Below are 17,455 nucleotides of genomic sequence, written 5' to 3'. Positions count from 1 at the left end.
GCTGGGTTATAAAACTATGGTGGTCTGATTTGTGTTAGTCCTTGACATGAAAAAGTATGAGAACTACTGGCATAGAGGACTCTCCCTCCATTGTTAAGTACATCCTATGCTATGAGTACAGTAGTAGAGTGCAGTAGTGTACATACACCCAAAATAGACATTTAGCACTTTTAATGGAATACAGGAAAGAGAGCAACAATTCCACACACAAGTGAGCACACATTTAATTTAATAAAGTGCAAGCTGACAGTTCAAATCATGTTAAGCAAACATCTGATAATATGTAGGCTAATTATGCAGGATTTATTCATTCAAATCCATTCTTTTCCTGTGAAATTAACAAAATTGCAGCAACAGCCTTTTTCAGTTTAGTGTGAGATTTATGTTGAGATTTTTTCTAAAAAAGATTTTTTTAAGTGTTATTTATTCCAATAACAGCAAAGTAATTAAAATGATTTATTGAAAATTTTGAGCATTAAACACTTAATTTCCTGCATTCTGGTGAATTTTTATGCACCTATTTCTACCTTTTTCTGAATCAATGTATGCTGCAAATATATTTATTTAAAGAGAAACAGATTACAATCCAAATATAAAAACATAATGGAATATATTGCAGTAAGGCTGTCAGGCATTCTGTATTGCTTTCAACTATTTATTCTCCTTTGGATGGACTTTTCTAATTATAGCTGAGTCAGCACACATGTAGCCTATAGGCATCATTTACTCTTACCTCCTGTTTTGCGTCTTTTGTTAATTAAGTAACCTCCTTAATGTGCATATGACAATTATTCACCTCAATGATACATTCATTCATTTTAATTTATTAATAAACCCCTGGACTGGCTGCACTTTTCCGCTCCTGGAGTTCACATATAAAGCTAGACTCTTGAATCGAGCTTTACAACTGGCTAATGATGCCTCAGGCCATCCAGCAGGGGCTTCCTTTGAGATGCTTCCCTCAGGGAGAAGGTATCGTTCTGCCAAATGTTCTACTGATCGCCATTTACACAGTTTCTTTCCACAAGCTGTGATTGCTTTGAACAAAGCATCTTAAACAAGGCACTTTAAATTTATATATGGATTTCATTGTATAGTATTGTTATACTGAGCATTTTTAATATTGAGGCTTCATGTGGCTTTGTTTGTCTGTTTTGATGTTTCTGTCCTCTGATGTGTTGACTTTGCACTTTTGAGCTCCTTGCACATTTTTTTCCAATGCAGGTTACACTGCAAATGGCTAATAAAGTGAATCTGAATCTGAATCTGAATCTGATCTGTAATATTTCAGATGTTTGAGCAAGATCTACTGCTCTTGTCCAAAACTTTGTGCACATTCAAAGTATATAAACACAGTAGTGTTCTCTGTGATTTGGAGGAGTCGTGATATTTTGAGAAAAATAAAGTGATAATAGGCTATTACAAGAATAAAATCACAAGCTATATTTCAGAAAATAATCTATACCTGCACCATAGTCTGCTGTTCATTACGTGATTGCTCTGCTGATACGGTAGATCTCAAACTTCTGACAGACACAGAGCCCCGTTTGGGTCTCTGGTCTCTGAATGAGACAAATTGTTTAGCCATGGAAGTGGCTGTACGCTGCTTTACGTCGGAGGTGGTCAAACCGGGACGTCTGGTCACCCTAGAGTAAAAGCATGGCAATTTTATATAGGCCTAGCACTCAATGCTATAAACTCAATGTGTTTTACACCAAATGCACAGGGGCGTAGCACAAAATTCTGGGCCCTGTAGAAAGGCATTTTCTATGGGCCTCTCCCCGCATCCACAGCTATTCATTCTAGCATCTTTTTGAGCCCTCCTCACATGAGGGCCCTGGGTACTCAGTCCCCTTTTTCCCCCCAGTCCGACGCCCCTGGAAATGCATGTGCAAACATCCACCCAACCGACCAAAGAACCCACATCAACGCCACAGACAAAGACCACAGACACACATGGTCTGATGGTGGGTGTTCCATGTACCTTGGAAGTTGAAAGCCGGATATGGGAATGACCTCACACCCGAGATGACTGCGTTCCACTAAAACAAGTTGGAATCCAAAGTGGGGTTTGCTCTGGCCAGGTTATCCTTTGTTAGCAGTACCAGTTGATAACAACGCATTATGCTGTTTAATGTGCATACAAACAGTGTAACAACATGTCCACAGATAGAAGTTGGAATGGACTGTGTGTACGACTGATTTAGTGAGACACAAATAAGACAGAAGTGCTTATAACTGTATGTTACTACAGCTTTGACGACTGTTGATTCATGGAGTAGCCCTGTTGGATTTTGAGGTCGGGGTATGGTGAGGTTCTTCGACTTTCCAACAAGCCAACTTGGAAATCTGAAATTCCGACTTCTGAGTACAAATGGATCACACGATGACTGTGAGCTGGTCAGATATGTTTAGCACCTTCAATTTTAAAGGTCCAATTGTATGCTTTTTTTTAGGTTCATATTTGCATTCTGGGTTTATTCTACAGCATGTTTACATACAAAATTTTTCAAAAAACACATTATTTTCCACATGCTGTCTGTCTGTATATACCTGTATAAAATGGCCTGTTTGAAACGCTCCGTTTAAGTGCCTGTCTCTTTAAGCCCCCCTCAAAGCCCAATCTGCTCTGATTGGTCAGCGTTACAGTGTTTTCCGCATCTGTGTTCTCGGTGAGTCTCGGCACCATCATTGTAGCTGGGGAAAGGCTATAACTATGTTGTAGCTGCACCTTCTACCATTACCGAATAGTTGAAACCATGCAGAAGTCCTCACGGCTGGTTTAAAAGGCACTGCTGAATACAGGCATTTAGCATTTTGATACTTTAACAGTACTTAAATAGCACAAACACCTGCTTTATAAAAAAAAAAGACATGGAAATCACACTTTTTACAATATGGGACCCTAATAGCCTGGGTAAACCCTGACGAACTTACGGCAAATTTGAGATTTGCTCTGCAAGTCAGTCTGGCAAAGAGCCCATTCAAACCCATTTCCAATGTTCACAAAATTAAGGCACCAATCACAACTGCTGCGGCGGGCTTTACACCAATCACAACCGCTGAGGTGGGCTTTACGTGACGACGATAGCGCAGCGACGGCGAGCAGCTTTTTGTTTACATTCAACATGATGGCTACCGAAGCCGTGCTTCACGTGCTCAGCGAACTGCAGGTCAGTCTGACATATGCCGATTTCATGCCGGTCAACTCTACAATTAACTGACACTATACGAGTTACAATTCTCAAAGACACAGGCACACAGCACAGTCTCTTTTTCCTTTCTCTAAACTTTTCCGCCGTGTGTGGCGCGTACCCGCTCGCGGTGTGAAGCGCGTCTCCGCGCTATTCTCCCACATGTCGGGAACGTCGTGAATTAACCTGCAACATGTCAGCTGTTTGGGAATTCTTCAGCGCGTGTGCAGATGATAACACGTTTGCAATACGCAACACCTGCAAGGAGAAAGTAGGGTTTGGAGGGACCACACCAAAAACCAAAATCAAATTTTTTTTTTGTGGATGTGGATGACGTTGCTCTGATTGGTTGAAGGACTATCCAATGCGCCCAGAGGCATTTGAGTGGCGTCCCTCTGGAAATGAACCGTCAATGAACCTTTCCCAGACCCACTCTCAGTTACAGCTGAGAAGGGTCTGGTGTCAACCAGGCTAGGACCCTAAAGGATTTTGAACTGAAATGGCACAAAAGGGAACACAAATTGGAATTTAATAAAATGCCAGCTTTCCGTTTGACTATTTTAAATCAATAAAACATTTGGTGAGAATTCAGTGTGCAGTGGATATTTTAAGTGTATGCATTAGAAACAGGGAGGCACTCCCTGCATCATGATTGACGCTATGATAGCCCTAAGTGGAAAAAGAGGAGAAGCCGAGGGATAAAACACACTCTCCGCAGCTGCACTGCTGCTGCTGCTGCAGAAGGGTGGGATGTTAACATATCATTCTGGGCCTACTTATCTATGAGGATGGAATTAGAGGGGTCCGTTTGGCAACCAGGTGAATTTGATCCAGTTTTTATTCCATATTAAATACCAGATCCTACAGCGCATGTGGATAAGACAGAATGAGTCACGAAGAACTCAGACACATCACGCAGATAGAAACGGATGAAAGGGCACGGAGATGCCCAAGATGCCGCTGTGCAGATGTCAGCCACTCTTAACCCTCTGAGGAGGGCTGTGGTTGAGGATGAGGCCCGGACGCCCTGAGGGGGCTCCACTCCTGCTACACAGTAGGCTTGAGTGATGGCATCACACAGCCAGTGAGTCAGACGCTGTTTTTAAAGAGACATGCCTTGGGAGTGCTCTCTGTAATGAGCAAACAGCTGCGGCTGCCTCGAGAGGCAGAGGACATGATGGGGGTCTGAGTGTCTTTCCACACACCAGCGCTGAAAAGCGGATCATCTACCCACGTAAGAGCTCTCGCACCGTGGAATATTGTGCCCTACTGCAGGAGGGTTTGGCTAATACACACAGCATTCCGGGATGGGAGAGAAACGTGCTCTGGTTTATTGGCATTACTTTAAACCAATCACAATAGTCTTGGGTGGTGCTAAGCGCAAAATAGCCTCGGGAAAGAACTTGTTTTGGTGGAACGTGTGTACGTTCAAAAGTTGTTTTAGTGGTGCAACAGAAAACTCAGATTGGACAGATAGTCTAGCTAGCTGTCTGGATTTACCCTGCAGAGATCTGAGGAGCAGTTAACCATAGTCCTCAGAAATCCACCGGAGTTTAGAACGCCGACACAAAGAAAACGGAAAGTAACTGAATTTCCGTTGGCAGCGGAACAATCCCGGAAGTGCATCAAAACGGTGACTCTAGTCGAATTGAGTTCAAGTCACCAAGTCTCAAATCCACACGTCTGGCGAATGGATATTTGTTTAGCCTTGCTAAAAATGTTCATGTTGGGAAGCTCAGCTGCTCTCAGAGACCCTCTGTTGTCCGAAGATGTCAAAAGTATGTTCTGTCTCTCTTCTCGCTTCCAAGCGGGCATTGCACATATTTTTATTTCGGCGCCCATGTTATTCAATCTGTCCGGCCACACCGGGCGCGTATGCCCGCGCGCTGCAGCGATATTTCCGACGTATCTCCTCTATTTTTTACGCGCTTCCCGGGCGTATGTGTCAAGCCAGGCAGGTAATCACAAACAGGAAGCCCACAGTGCAGCCGGATATTTTACCAAAAATAGAACTGTAAAACAGCCAGGTTGTCTTCTCACACATGCGATCAGGCACACGGAGAGAGTGTTTAAGGTGACAGAGCCTTTTCTGTTGCTGCCCTCAGCTGTGGAACCAACTGCCACCTGACATCAGAAATGCCCCTTCAATTGTGATATTCAAAGCCAGGCTCAAAACTCCTCTTTTTACATTGGCCTTCCCGGCATTTTAATTGTCTTATCCTGCTATGTTTGAAATTAAGTGTTTGTCTTTCAATGTCCTTTTTAGTACGTATGTTTTATTTTTTTATTTTATTACCCTTTGGCTAATGCGCTATATACAGCACTTTGGTCAGTGCGAGCTGTTTTTAAATGTGCTATAGAAATAAACTTTACTTACTTACTTACTTACTTAGAGACTGACGGATGGAAAGAGCAAGTCACACACACACACACACACACACACACACACACACACACACACACACACGGGGTGACTGTGGCTAAGTGGTAGAGAGGTCGCCTGCCAATCGGAAGGTTGGTGGTTCGATCCCTGGCCCTGTGTTCCGAAGACACTGAACCCCGAGTTGCCTCCGATGCTGTGCCATCGGAGTGTAAATATGTGTGAATGTTTATCTGATGGGCAGGTGGCACCTTGAGGTGGCACCTTGTATGGCAGCCTCAGCCACAATGTATGAATGTGCCTGTACTGTATGTCTAGTTGTTAAGACTAGAAAAGCGCTATATAAGAACAGTCCATTTACACACACACACAGGCTACAGAGAGAGAGAAGGATCGCTTTGTGACCAGTGAGTAGAAATACCAGTGTGCCAGGCGCACGATCAGGCACTTATTCATGCTACGATATATTTAACGCGAGCGATGTGTTCCCAGTGTTAGGGGGGACAGAGGAGGGCACTGGCCACCCTTGCGCCCCCCCCTAGAACCAACACTGGCTTTTAGTGGCGTTAGTATAACCAGCTGGTATTACTTAAAACAGCTAAGAACAACAGGTAAAAACAAAAACATATATCCCCATTCTTACTTGCTGTAGATTTAGCCTACAGAGGATCTTATTGTATCCCTGTGAGAGCACGTTCCATTCTTCAGGAGGGGATCAGGAGTGATTGCAGTGACAGGCCTTGGTATCAGCCTGTAGCTCACCCACTGACTCAGTCTGCCCACATATCATTTTAAACTTCTGGCAGAGATCGTCGCATTAAAATGCAAAGGTCAACGTAGCCCTTTTCTGCAAGATTTGAATTCTGTGCCAGGTGGATGCATCCGAAAACACAGTTTACAAGTGAAAATAACCCAGTCCACCTAGTCCATACTAGTGTTTTGAGGTCATTATTAACAGCTCTCTGTCCACGAGGAACCTAAAATAAAATCGGTCGACAAACAACAAATGCATTACAGTTTACCTGGTAAGTAGTGGGACATACTCTGCCCAGTTAATCTGCTGAATCTTTCAAATGTAATTCCACTTCTTGTCCCCCTTAAATTTAGTAGACCTAGTAACATTGGGGTATTCAGTGTTACTGTACTAACAAACGTGACAAGGTCTATTCTTATACATTATATAACAAAAAGCATGTTGGGGTTAACGTTTACCATCTACCATCTACCTAATTATCGTATATACCCTTGTATAGTGTTTGTATAAATAGTACTTTATACATACATGAGATCATTTAGTGGACAGACAGGTCTTCAATTTATTTAGTTTCCAATTATCCCACAAGATACTATCTTGCAATTATCTATCTCATCATCCAGCAATGACTAAAGGGTTTGCCTCCTCTAAATCACCCCAAAGATGCTTCTTTTTACAGAGTGCAGGACCTACCTAATTTACAGTGGCCAACCTTCATGATTTATGACCAGTCAGTTGAAAATGTTGTGTAGATTTCTTTTATTTTTTATTTTTGCAGTGTTGACAGAAACATTCAGGTCATGGCAGCACTACGGTATTTGGATTGCAGTTAGTTTTGTTATGCCTTTAAATTACTCGGTCACACTTTATTTTCCGGTACATTAAAAAGACGTAATAAGCAGTACTTTGTATCAAATTAGACCATAACTAGAAATAATGTTTACTGTCATACCCTAATTGAAGGCCAAATTCCTTAATTATCCTGTAATTAGTACATAAATAAGACATAATAAGCCTTACTTTCTATCAAATTAGACCAAAACAAGTAATGATTTGGTCTTTATTAGACAGAAAACAAACACAGTTAGACGCTAATAAGAAACCATACACCTAAATTATGCTGTAACTAGAAACGCACATATTATATACATTATATATATATAATATATGCAGTGTGTACACCTACAAACACGATCAGCGACAGTTGGTAGTTTAGTCACCTGAGAATAGGGGCCTTTGAGGTGGGTTAAATATCAAATTTAAAATAAATCTCTACACGTTGATTTAAAAAACAGATTAAAACAAATCCATTGTATCAGTAGTCAATCTCTTTACTATGACACACATCACTACTGCAGCCAGTTTTAACATAATGATTAAATAACTCAATCTAGACAATTTTCAGACAACTTGTAGAAACAGCACATGCTACTCTTTTTCTCTTTTTCTCTATTTCTAAGGTCTGTCAGGTTTCGAGCATGATAACATCCTTGACAAACATTTTCTAATTTCTGGTAACTTCAGGCCATACACAAGAGGATTCACAATTGGAGGAATCACAACAAACTCAAGTGATAAAATGACTGCTAGAAATGGATTCAGATTTTCAAGATTGATTCTGCTGAGCGCAACGTCACAAAACACAGTAAGGGAATAGTTGACGAATGTAACAATGTGTGGCAGACAGCTTTGTATCACTTTGCTCCTGAACTCTGAAGAGCCTTTACTACAAAGGAGAATAATTTGTACATAAATATACAGGACAAAAGCCAGGGGCAGAAAGACTGTGCTTACGGACGCGAAGCTGCCAACAAGGTCATTGATCACAATACTGACACATGACAATTTTACAACAGGCCACATGGCACAGGATACCTTAGGTATCTTATTGCCACACAATGGAAGTCTGAAGGACAGCTAAACACAGGCTGCAACAGCAAGACATATGCAAAGACAACCAACTTAGAAGTTATTTTGATGTAGTAATGTAAAGGTTGACATACAGCAACATAGCGATCATAAGCCATAATGCCTAAGATAGTGAGCTCATAGGATGCATACAAGGTGTAAATGACGCAGATCTGAAGGAAACAAGCTGACTTTGGGATCAAATGAATATCAGACAGAAGGTCTCTCAGAAATCCGGAGAAGAAGCCGTACAGAGAGTTAATAAAAAAGACACATAACAAAAATATACATGGGCTCATGTAAGGTTTTCTCTCGTGATATCACCACTATGATGCAAAGATTAGCTGAGATAATGCAAGCATTCAACAGGAGACACAGGACAAATGCTGGGTAGCAGTAGTTGCCTATGTTCACAAACATGGTGAGGTTAAAATAAGGAGGATAAGTGCTGGTTTCCATTTGCCCAACAGACAGTAGCCAAGATTGTTAGATATAATAGATAATAGATAATTTTACAGCTGGATCTTGTCAACAGTTACAATGCATCTGCAACTCCTGCAAATTGAGGCAGTGACATTGGTGGTATTTAGAAAGAGCTAACCAAACGAAAAGACAGAGGATTACGAGTAAAAATATATCCTTAATCAACACCAACTCCAAAAGTAAGTATGTTAGATTAGAATGGCTAGAGTCTCAGTTAGATTTAATGCATACATCCAGTGGTTTTGTCAGCTTCTCAATGGTCTTCATGCTGTCTGTCTGTCTATCTGTGTGTCTGTGTGTGCCTGCTGCGGTTTCACAGGAGCAGCTGAGAGCCTCTTTACTAGTCACACATAGTTATAACACCGCAGTCATCACTCCATGGGGAATCCAGAATGGAAACTTTGTGTTTACATCAAAAGGTGCAATGCATTAACATGGACGGGTTCGTATGATAAAGTATGAAAACTTGTGCAACAATTCGTACGGTATCCTACAAAATGACGCCGACCACCAGCTGGTTGTGTGACAATCGTTCACATAACAGTTAAGTTTAGCAGTCCTTATAGTTACATTTAGAAAAAGGTTACTGTGAGTCGGGTACCGGACACCGCAACGGTCCTTTCAGTGATCAACGAAGTTTAACCGACAAAAGGTGACATGCGGCGATGTTAAGATTGTTATGAGATGTTTGCATATATTATATGTTTAGCTTGGATTAAACAGTCCCTCCAGAAAAACGTGATTATGCGATCGCATAATTCAATGAATAATCACCGAAAGCCTGCATATTTATGTGGGGGCCGCATTTTTTCAAATCCCGCGCACTTTCTGTGCATAAATTGCTGATTTCCGCGCAAAATATGCGGGGCTTGCATAATTTCATAATCCTGGCATTTTCGTTGCAAAAAAGTCACATATATTTTAGCAGAAAGTTGAAAAAATGTTGTGTTTACTTCACACATGAGCAACCATTTTCCCCTGTTGCCATGGGAACGTTATGAAGTGACTTAATTACGCGACGAGATCATCATCGAAAGCAGGTGTTGGATGTTGAATTTGACATGTGCTTTGAGTCTCTTAAGTTGGTATCCAATAAGAAAGCTATCTTAATATCTGATGTCTACTCAAATTTCTTTAAGTGCTCCTGCTGTCTATATTATTAACGATTTTTGAAAGTCTGTCTCTTTTGTATCTTTTATTTCCCTCAGTTTAGACTATTACTTTTATTTTTACTTACTTATTATTTTAGTTATTTGTATATAGTTTTGTATATTATTTGTTTACGTATTGCGATGACTGAATATCTGTAAACTATTTTTTGAAATAAAGTTTTTAAAAAAAAGCAGGGTGTTGGGGGAATCACTTGTTTTCTCTTTTTCATCAAACCGCAGTGTTGCAAGTTTCCGCAATTTTTACAAGTTCCCGCAATTTTTGCAAGTTCCCGCAATTTCATCGCATAAAATTGGCCCTCCTCACATGAGGGCCCTGGGCACTTAGTCCCCTTTTCCCCCCCAGTCCGACGCCCCTGCCCAGTACTCCCGGGAAACGACACTCGGACACGAACTCCACTGTGATGTTTCAATTCCAACTAGGCTTACTACTTACTGGCAGCTTATAGATGTAACATGAATGCTAGTTTACATTATGATTAAAGATAAATTGCAATGATTTAATTTGTCAGCTTAATTTCTCAAATCACATCTTAGATTTCTTCAAAATATTTAAACATGTATACTGTATATAGCAGGGGTCTTCAATGTTTTGTAAGCCAAGGACCCCTTAACTGAAAGAGAGATGGAGCAGGGACCCCCGACTACATATATTGTACAAAATAAAGTTGCATATTAACCTGGGCCTACAATAAGGTGCAGGATGGTCTAAAGCCTTTTCACATAACTTTTATGCATATAAGCTAATAAAATAATTGTTTGGATGATTTTAAAAATCATGTTTTAATGAATCATCAGGATGAACTGTAACTGTGGATGGCTATATTAGTGACTACCTTACCTATAGGCCAGTAAACCTATCATCAGTGGGGATTTATATTTGCTAATAATATGTTGGATTCATGTTAGGCCTTTTTAATTTTTTGAAAAAAACTTTCAAAAATGAACAATAATTTGGAGGACCCCCTAGGGGTTGAAGAGCCCTGGTATATAGCCATGCTGATAGCATTCGAATTTGGTCAACATTTTTATTTGTCCATTACTTTGGTTTATGATCAAATTCCTGTAAAACAAATTCCCATCAGCCTCAGCTGATTAACAAATGTTAGCATGCTTACACACTAACCTAAAACCTAATGATCAACATGGTAAACATCATACCTGCTTAGCATCTGCATGTTAGCATAGTGATTGTGGGCATGTTGGCACGGTGACGTTAGCATTTAGCTCAAAGCATTGCTGTCCCCACGAAGTACTGTAGGCCAACAATTCAATTCAATTCAATTCAATTTTATTTATAGTATCAAATCATAACAAGAGTTATCTCGAGACACTTTACAGATAGAGTAGGTCTAGACCACACTCTATAATTTACAAAGCCCCAACAATTCCAGCAATTCCAGTAATTCCCTCAAGAGAAAGCAGTGCGACAGTGGCGAGGAAAAACTCCCTCTTGGGAAGAAACCTCGGACAGACTCAGGCTCTTGGTAGGCGGTGTCTGACGGGCCGGTTGGGGATATGATGAACATTGGCGATAATAGTCAAATTAATAATGGAACAGTGACTTCAAATGGTAGTCGTAGTAGTTCATGTCATATCAGGGCGCTGCAGGGCGTTACAGGATGTAGCGTGGCCCAGCAGAGCATGGATGGACGTAGCAGGAAGCAGCAGGGTTCAGCAGGACGCAGGATGACATTGCAGGGCACCGCTGAGCTCAGCTGCTAGCATGGCTGTAGCTTTCATTCTTTTAGTTTCTCTCATTTGAGAGATGAAGCCCTTAAGCCAATGAGACTGTTTGCGTCAGTAACAAATGCCAAAGCGACCTGACTAGGCATCGCTTTTTGAAGTGACTCACATGTTCACTGGGAAAAAAGGATGGTTTTCTGTCCACTTGATGTTATAACACTGTAATGGCAAAATTACATTTAAGCATGACTCTTTATATTTTTGTCTTGTTTCTGTTTTAGTTTCTCTCTGAAATGCTGAAAGGGAGTTTATCTCATTCCCACATGTAGATTCTGATTCTAACTAAGACAGAATCACAAAGTCTGGAACATAATGTGAGCACTGTTTGTCTGAACCGATAAAAGTACAAGGTCACAGTAAACTATCTCCCTGTGCAGATTCAGTTCTCCCATGCCAGTTGAGATGTAAAAAGTTGTACACGGGGGAGGAGGCGAAACGGCTCCGAGATGTCTCCTGTATTTTTTATTGTCTTTATGTGTATCAGATTGCCTGTGAGAAATGAAGAGTCATGTTAAACCAAGTGTGTGTGTGCTGTCACTCTGAAGATATATTTAAACTCAGTATTCCTGTTGACTCATTAAAGAGACTTTTCCACACTGGGCTGCTGTGCCTTTTGTGAAATTGTAGTACTCCTATATTCTTGCAAGTTTATAATAAAATACAAAAACCTAACTTGGTTAAGTTTGCAATTGTCTTTATTTTGTTTCACTCTTTAACTTTCTAAAATACACTCCTGCTGCAAAGGAAACTTCCACCACAACACCACCTTAATGGACGGGGGGTCAGAGGCTTGTCGATGATTTGACAAACAATTAATGTTAAGCTGAGCAAGGCGCTAGTGAGTATTTACAGCAGCAGGCCTACCGTACTCCTTTTGATGAAGGAACATGTGTTGCCCAGTCCTATAGTGTGGCTCATTGATGTGTTTTTAATAGTTTTAGACTATTAAACAGTAGTATCACGTCTGCCCCGCTCTTATTGTGTTTTCTGCTTGTTTTCTTGGACTTCCTGTTTTATTTTGTAATCCCTTGTTTGTCTTCATTTACTTCACTTGTCTTCCTGCCTTTGTTTGTTTCCCGCCTTTTTGATTACCTGTCTCCGCCCTAACGTGTTTCACCTGTTTGTTTTCAGCTTCCCCAGTCCCCATGCATAAATACTCACCATTCCCATTTCCCTGTGCCAGATTGTTGTTGTACCTTGTGTCTCACTCTCCAGAGTTATTCCCAGTGTTCATTTGTTCCAGTGTTTATTGGACTTCTTGTTTGTTTTTTGACCACGTCTACTGCCTGCCGATTTTGTACCTTTGCCTGGATTGTTCTCTGGACAATAAACGACGTACCTTTACTCCCTGCTCTGAGTTGTGCTTTTGAGTCCGCCTTTGTACCCTGACAAGAAGGGCTGTGCGGCACAGAGGAATACTCTATATCAGACCGTGGTTACACAGACAATATGCCTACTTGCTATCAAGATCAATTTATTTGTTTTCATGGGATATGTTGCCAGTAAGAAAAATATCAGACTCCGTGAAGTATTATTCTTTAGCATGGGTGATTTTAGACCCTTTTTGCCCCCGTAAATTTCATCTCAGCCCTCCTAAAAATTATAACAATAAAAAACTCTTTTTTTTTTATCAATTTTGGTGCTTCAAGTTAGAGTTGCAAACTTGTCTGTCAGTGACAGAGGACAAACAATAACAGGTTCAAAGGGATTGAAAGAGTATCCTGTGTGTCTGTCGCCAATGCTATGCACCTGTAAGTTGTAACCCAGTCCAGGAAAGGGTTAACAGAAACATAGTTTTGGATAATCGGAGGTGGTTGTGCCAAACTCCTGCCTCTGATCTGATCTGTCAGAGGGAGAGCAGTAGTGCGCTAGTGAAGTTTAACGTTGATGGTCCCCGGAGAAGAAGTTGGTAATTTCACGGCGCCGATTAGAATACATATTGAAACGTAAGCGACTAAAATTGAAGGGCCCGAAGGGCTGCAGCCTCTGCCGTGAAAGAGGCAAAGCAGCGGGTGTGGGAGAAGTTTGGAGAAGGACTTTCGGTCGGCACCATGGTGCTTCTGGAAAACTGTTCGCCACCTCAGGAGGGGGATGCGGGGAACCATCCAAGCTGTGTACAGTAAGGATGGGACACTGTTGACCTCAACTGAGGAGGTAACTGAGGCGGTGGAAGGAGCACTTTGAGGAACTCCTGAATCCGACTAATACGCCCTCTATGTTAGAGGCAGAGCTGGAGGATAACGGAGGATTGTCGTCGATTTCCCAGGCGGAAGTGACTGATGTAGTCAAACAACTCCACAGTGGCAAAGCCCCAGGGATTGATGAGATCCATCCGGAAATGCTCAAGGCTCTGGGTGTGGAGGGGCTGTCCTGGTTGACACGCCTCTTCAACATTGCGTGGAAGTCTGGGACGGTGCCAAAGGAGTGGCAGACTGGGGTGGTGGTTCCTCTTTTTAAAAAGGGGGACCAGAGGGTGTGGGCCAATTACAGGGGTATCACACTTCTCAGCCTCCCTGGTAAAGTCTACTCCAAGGTGCTGGAAAGGAGGGTTCGGCCGATAGTTGAACCTCGGGTTGAGGAGGAACAATGCGGATTCCGTCCTGGTCGTGGAACAACGGACCAGATCTTTACTCTCGCAAGGATCCTGGATGGAGCCTGGGAGTATGCCCAACCGGTCTACATGTGTTTTGTGGATCTGGAAAAGGCGTATGACCGGGTCCCCCGGGAGATACTGTGGGAGGTGCTGCGGGAGTATGGGGTGAGGGGGTCTCTACTCAGGGCCATCCAATCTCTGTACAACCAAAGCGAGAGCTGTGTCCGGGTTCTCGGCAGTAAGTCGGACTCGTTTCAGGTGAGGGTTGGCGCTTTGTCACCAATCCTTTTTGTAATATTTATGGACAGGATATCAAGGCGTAGTCGGGGTGGAGAGGGGTTGCAGTTTGGTGGGCTGGGGATCTCATCGCTGCTCTTTGCAGATGATGTGGTCCTGATGGCATCATCGGCCTGCGACCTTCAGTACTCACTGGATCGGTTCGCAGCCGAGTGTGAAGCGGTTGGGATGAGGATCAGCACCTCTAAATCTGAGGCCATGGTTCTCAGCAGGAAACCGATGGAGTGCCTACTCCAGGTAGGAAATGAGTCCTTACCCCAAGTGAAGGAGTTTAAGTACCTTGGGGTTTTGTTCGCGAGTGAGGGGACAATGGAGCGGGACATTGGTCGGAGAATCGGCGCAGCGGGTGCGGTATTACATTCAATTTATCGCACCGTTGTGACGAAAAGAGAGCTGAGACAGAAGGCAAAGCTCTCGATCTACCGGTCAGTTTCCGTTCCTACCCTCACCTATGGTCATGAAGGCTGGGTCATGACTGAAAGAACGAGATCCAGGGTACAAGCGGCCGAAATGGGTTTCCTCAGGAGGGTGGCTGGCGTCTCCCTTAGAGATAGGGTGAGAAGCTCAGTCATCCGTGAGGAGCTCGGAGTAGAGCCGCTGCTCCTTCGCGTCGAAAGGAGCCAGTTGAGGTGGTTCGGGCATCTGGTGAGGATGCCCCCTGGGCGCCTCCATAGGGAGGTGTTCCAGGCACGCCCAGCTGGGAGGAGGCCTCGGGGAAGACCCAGGACTAGGTGGAGGGATTATATCTCCAACCTGGCCTGGGAACGCCTCGGGATCCCCCAGTCGGAGCTGGTTAATGTTGCTCGGGAAAGGGAAGTTTGGGGTCCCCTGCTGGAGCTGCTCCCCCCGCGACCCGATACCGGATAAGCGGAAGAAGATGGATGGATGGATGCTTGGACCTGTAAACCCTATAATACAGGCATTGGTGCAATATCATGCTGTATAACTTTAACAATAGCTTTGGGACATGCCCGTGTATAAATCTTTAGGTTTGCGGCTGGGTTAGCTCAGTAGGTAAAGCAGGCGCTCATATGTATGCTCATATGGTTTACTCCTCGACGCAGTGGCCGTGGGTTTGACCTGCGGCCCTTTGCTGCATGTCTCCCCCTCTATTCATCTATCCTGTGAAAATAAAGGCCTAAAAATGCCCCCAAAAAAATAATCTTAAATAAACATCTTTACCTTACAAAGAGGAATCAGAAGAAAAACAGAGCACATAATGTAATGTTTATAATATTTATCTTTAAAACCATACTCTTTTCAAAACAACCTGTAGAACAAACACACACACACACACACACACACACACACACACACACACACACACAGGCCATAAGGTTCCTGTAATGATTTAGTCAGTCCTCCTTATTGGCCACCATAGGCCTCCCATCCCTAGTGTACACCAGGTTTTGAAACACAGAGCATTTTTGTGAAAGAAAATGTGAAAAGATATAAGATGTGATAAATATGGGTTTTCGCTTATAATCGCCTCTGATGCAATATTTAATGAAGTCAACACTAATGAGAGCCCATGGGAAGGTCGTTTATTTTTCAAAGGCTATTAATGTAGAATAATTAAGTTGGAAATGGTCAACAGGCCATTATCTCCATTCTCCCTCGAGTGCAATTAAACACGCTTTGCTACCCTGGAGGGCAATCCTGGGTAACCAGACCAAAACAAAGAGACTTTTCAGTTTAGCAAATGGTCAAGAGAATGAAAAACAAAACTTTGACAAACACACAGCCAACAATAGGTTTAGTCAGTGGTTTGGAAAGACACAGATGACTGAGCTCGTGACCTCACACCTTTGTAGAGACTGTTTTGATGGACTCAAACTTTCATCGCCACTTTTATTCAATGTACTTTGCATTAAAAGTGACATGATTTCTAGAGACACTGCTGGTCACTGGACTCATGTTACAGTTGTGATGACTGACATGTCCTCTTTTTCTTTATTTAGCCTATTCCTGCTTTTTCTTTTTCTTATAGTGAAATACTTTTTTGTTTGTATGTTATTTCAAACAAAAAAACATTTATTCATTCAGTAGTTTTTTTTTCATCACACACAATACAATAAGCAGGCAATAAACCGTTTATATAAAACCTATACAATACTGTATAGAAGGTATAAAGAAGGTAATTAAGAGTGAGAGTTAGTGACTAGTCTCGCTTAGCCAGACCTTCCTTCACCACGGCGCTGCGGAGGAAGGTCTGGCTAGTCCACACAGCATTCTGGGATGAGAGAAAAACGTGCTCTGGTTTATTGGCATTTCTTTAAACCAATCACAATCATCTTGGGCAGTGCTAAGCACCGGGAAAAGCTGCGGTGGCTTTGCAAAATAGCCTCGGGAAAGAACAAAACCAGGTTTTGTTGGAACATGTGTACGTTCAATGGTAGTTTTAGTCGTGCAACAGAATACTCAGATTGGACAGATAGTTTAGCTAACTGTCAATCTAACTTTTTATTCTTTTTGAATTGGAGGGATTTTCATTGCTATTTGTCTAATTTAAAGGCTTATTCTGTACAGAACACATGTAGTGTAACTGATAGAGTTTAAAAGTCAGAGAGACTAAATCCGTTCAGATTTCAGGTCATCTACAGTCTGTTGTTTATTGACATCAGCAACAGATCGCATGTAGATCATTATAACAGCTACTCTGTCATAATTAAAACAACTGGTGACAGATATATGTGTCTGTTAACATTTTATTAAATCGGACCTAATATGATTTGAGTGTGTGACTTCCTGTTCAGACTGAAGGCTGTTGGAAACGGCTGGAAACTGTTCAACTTGACAGCGGATTTTTGTCGCCGCCGCCTGCTCTCGTCCACTTTACTGGCGAGGTGCAGTTCATCTCGGACGAGCCTATTGACTGAAAAGGCACAGGCAAAGCATGATGCTTATATAAGCCTGTCTGTAGTAGATGGG

The 17,455-nt window shown here is 42.3% G+C and overlaps 1 pseudogene; it reads right to left on the bottom strand.

Annotated features, from left to right (window-relative positions):
* Positions 1–7,783: 7,783 nt before the first annotated feature.
* LOC114563684 (olfactory receptor 51I2-like) lies at positions 7,784–8,695 on the bottom strand (annotated as a pseudogene).
* Positions 8,696–17,455: the final 8,760 nt, after the last annotated feature.

The sequence above is a fragment of the Perca flavescens genome, chromosome 11 (assembly GCF_004354835.1).
Source record: "Perca flavescens isolate YP-PL-M2 chromosome 11, PFLA_1.0, whole genome shotgun sequence".
NCBI classification, from domain to species: domain Eukaryota; kingdom Metazoa; phylum Chordata; class Actinopteri; order Perciformes; family Percidae; genus Perca; species Perca flavescens.
This window is presented reverse-complemented; position numbering and strand designations above follow the sequence as displayed.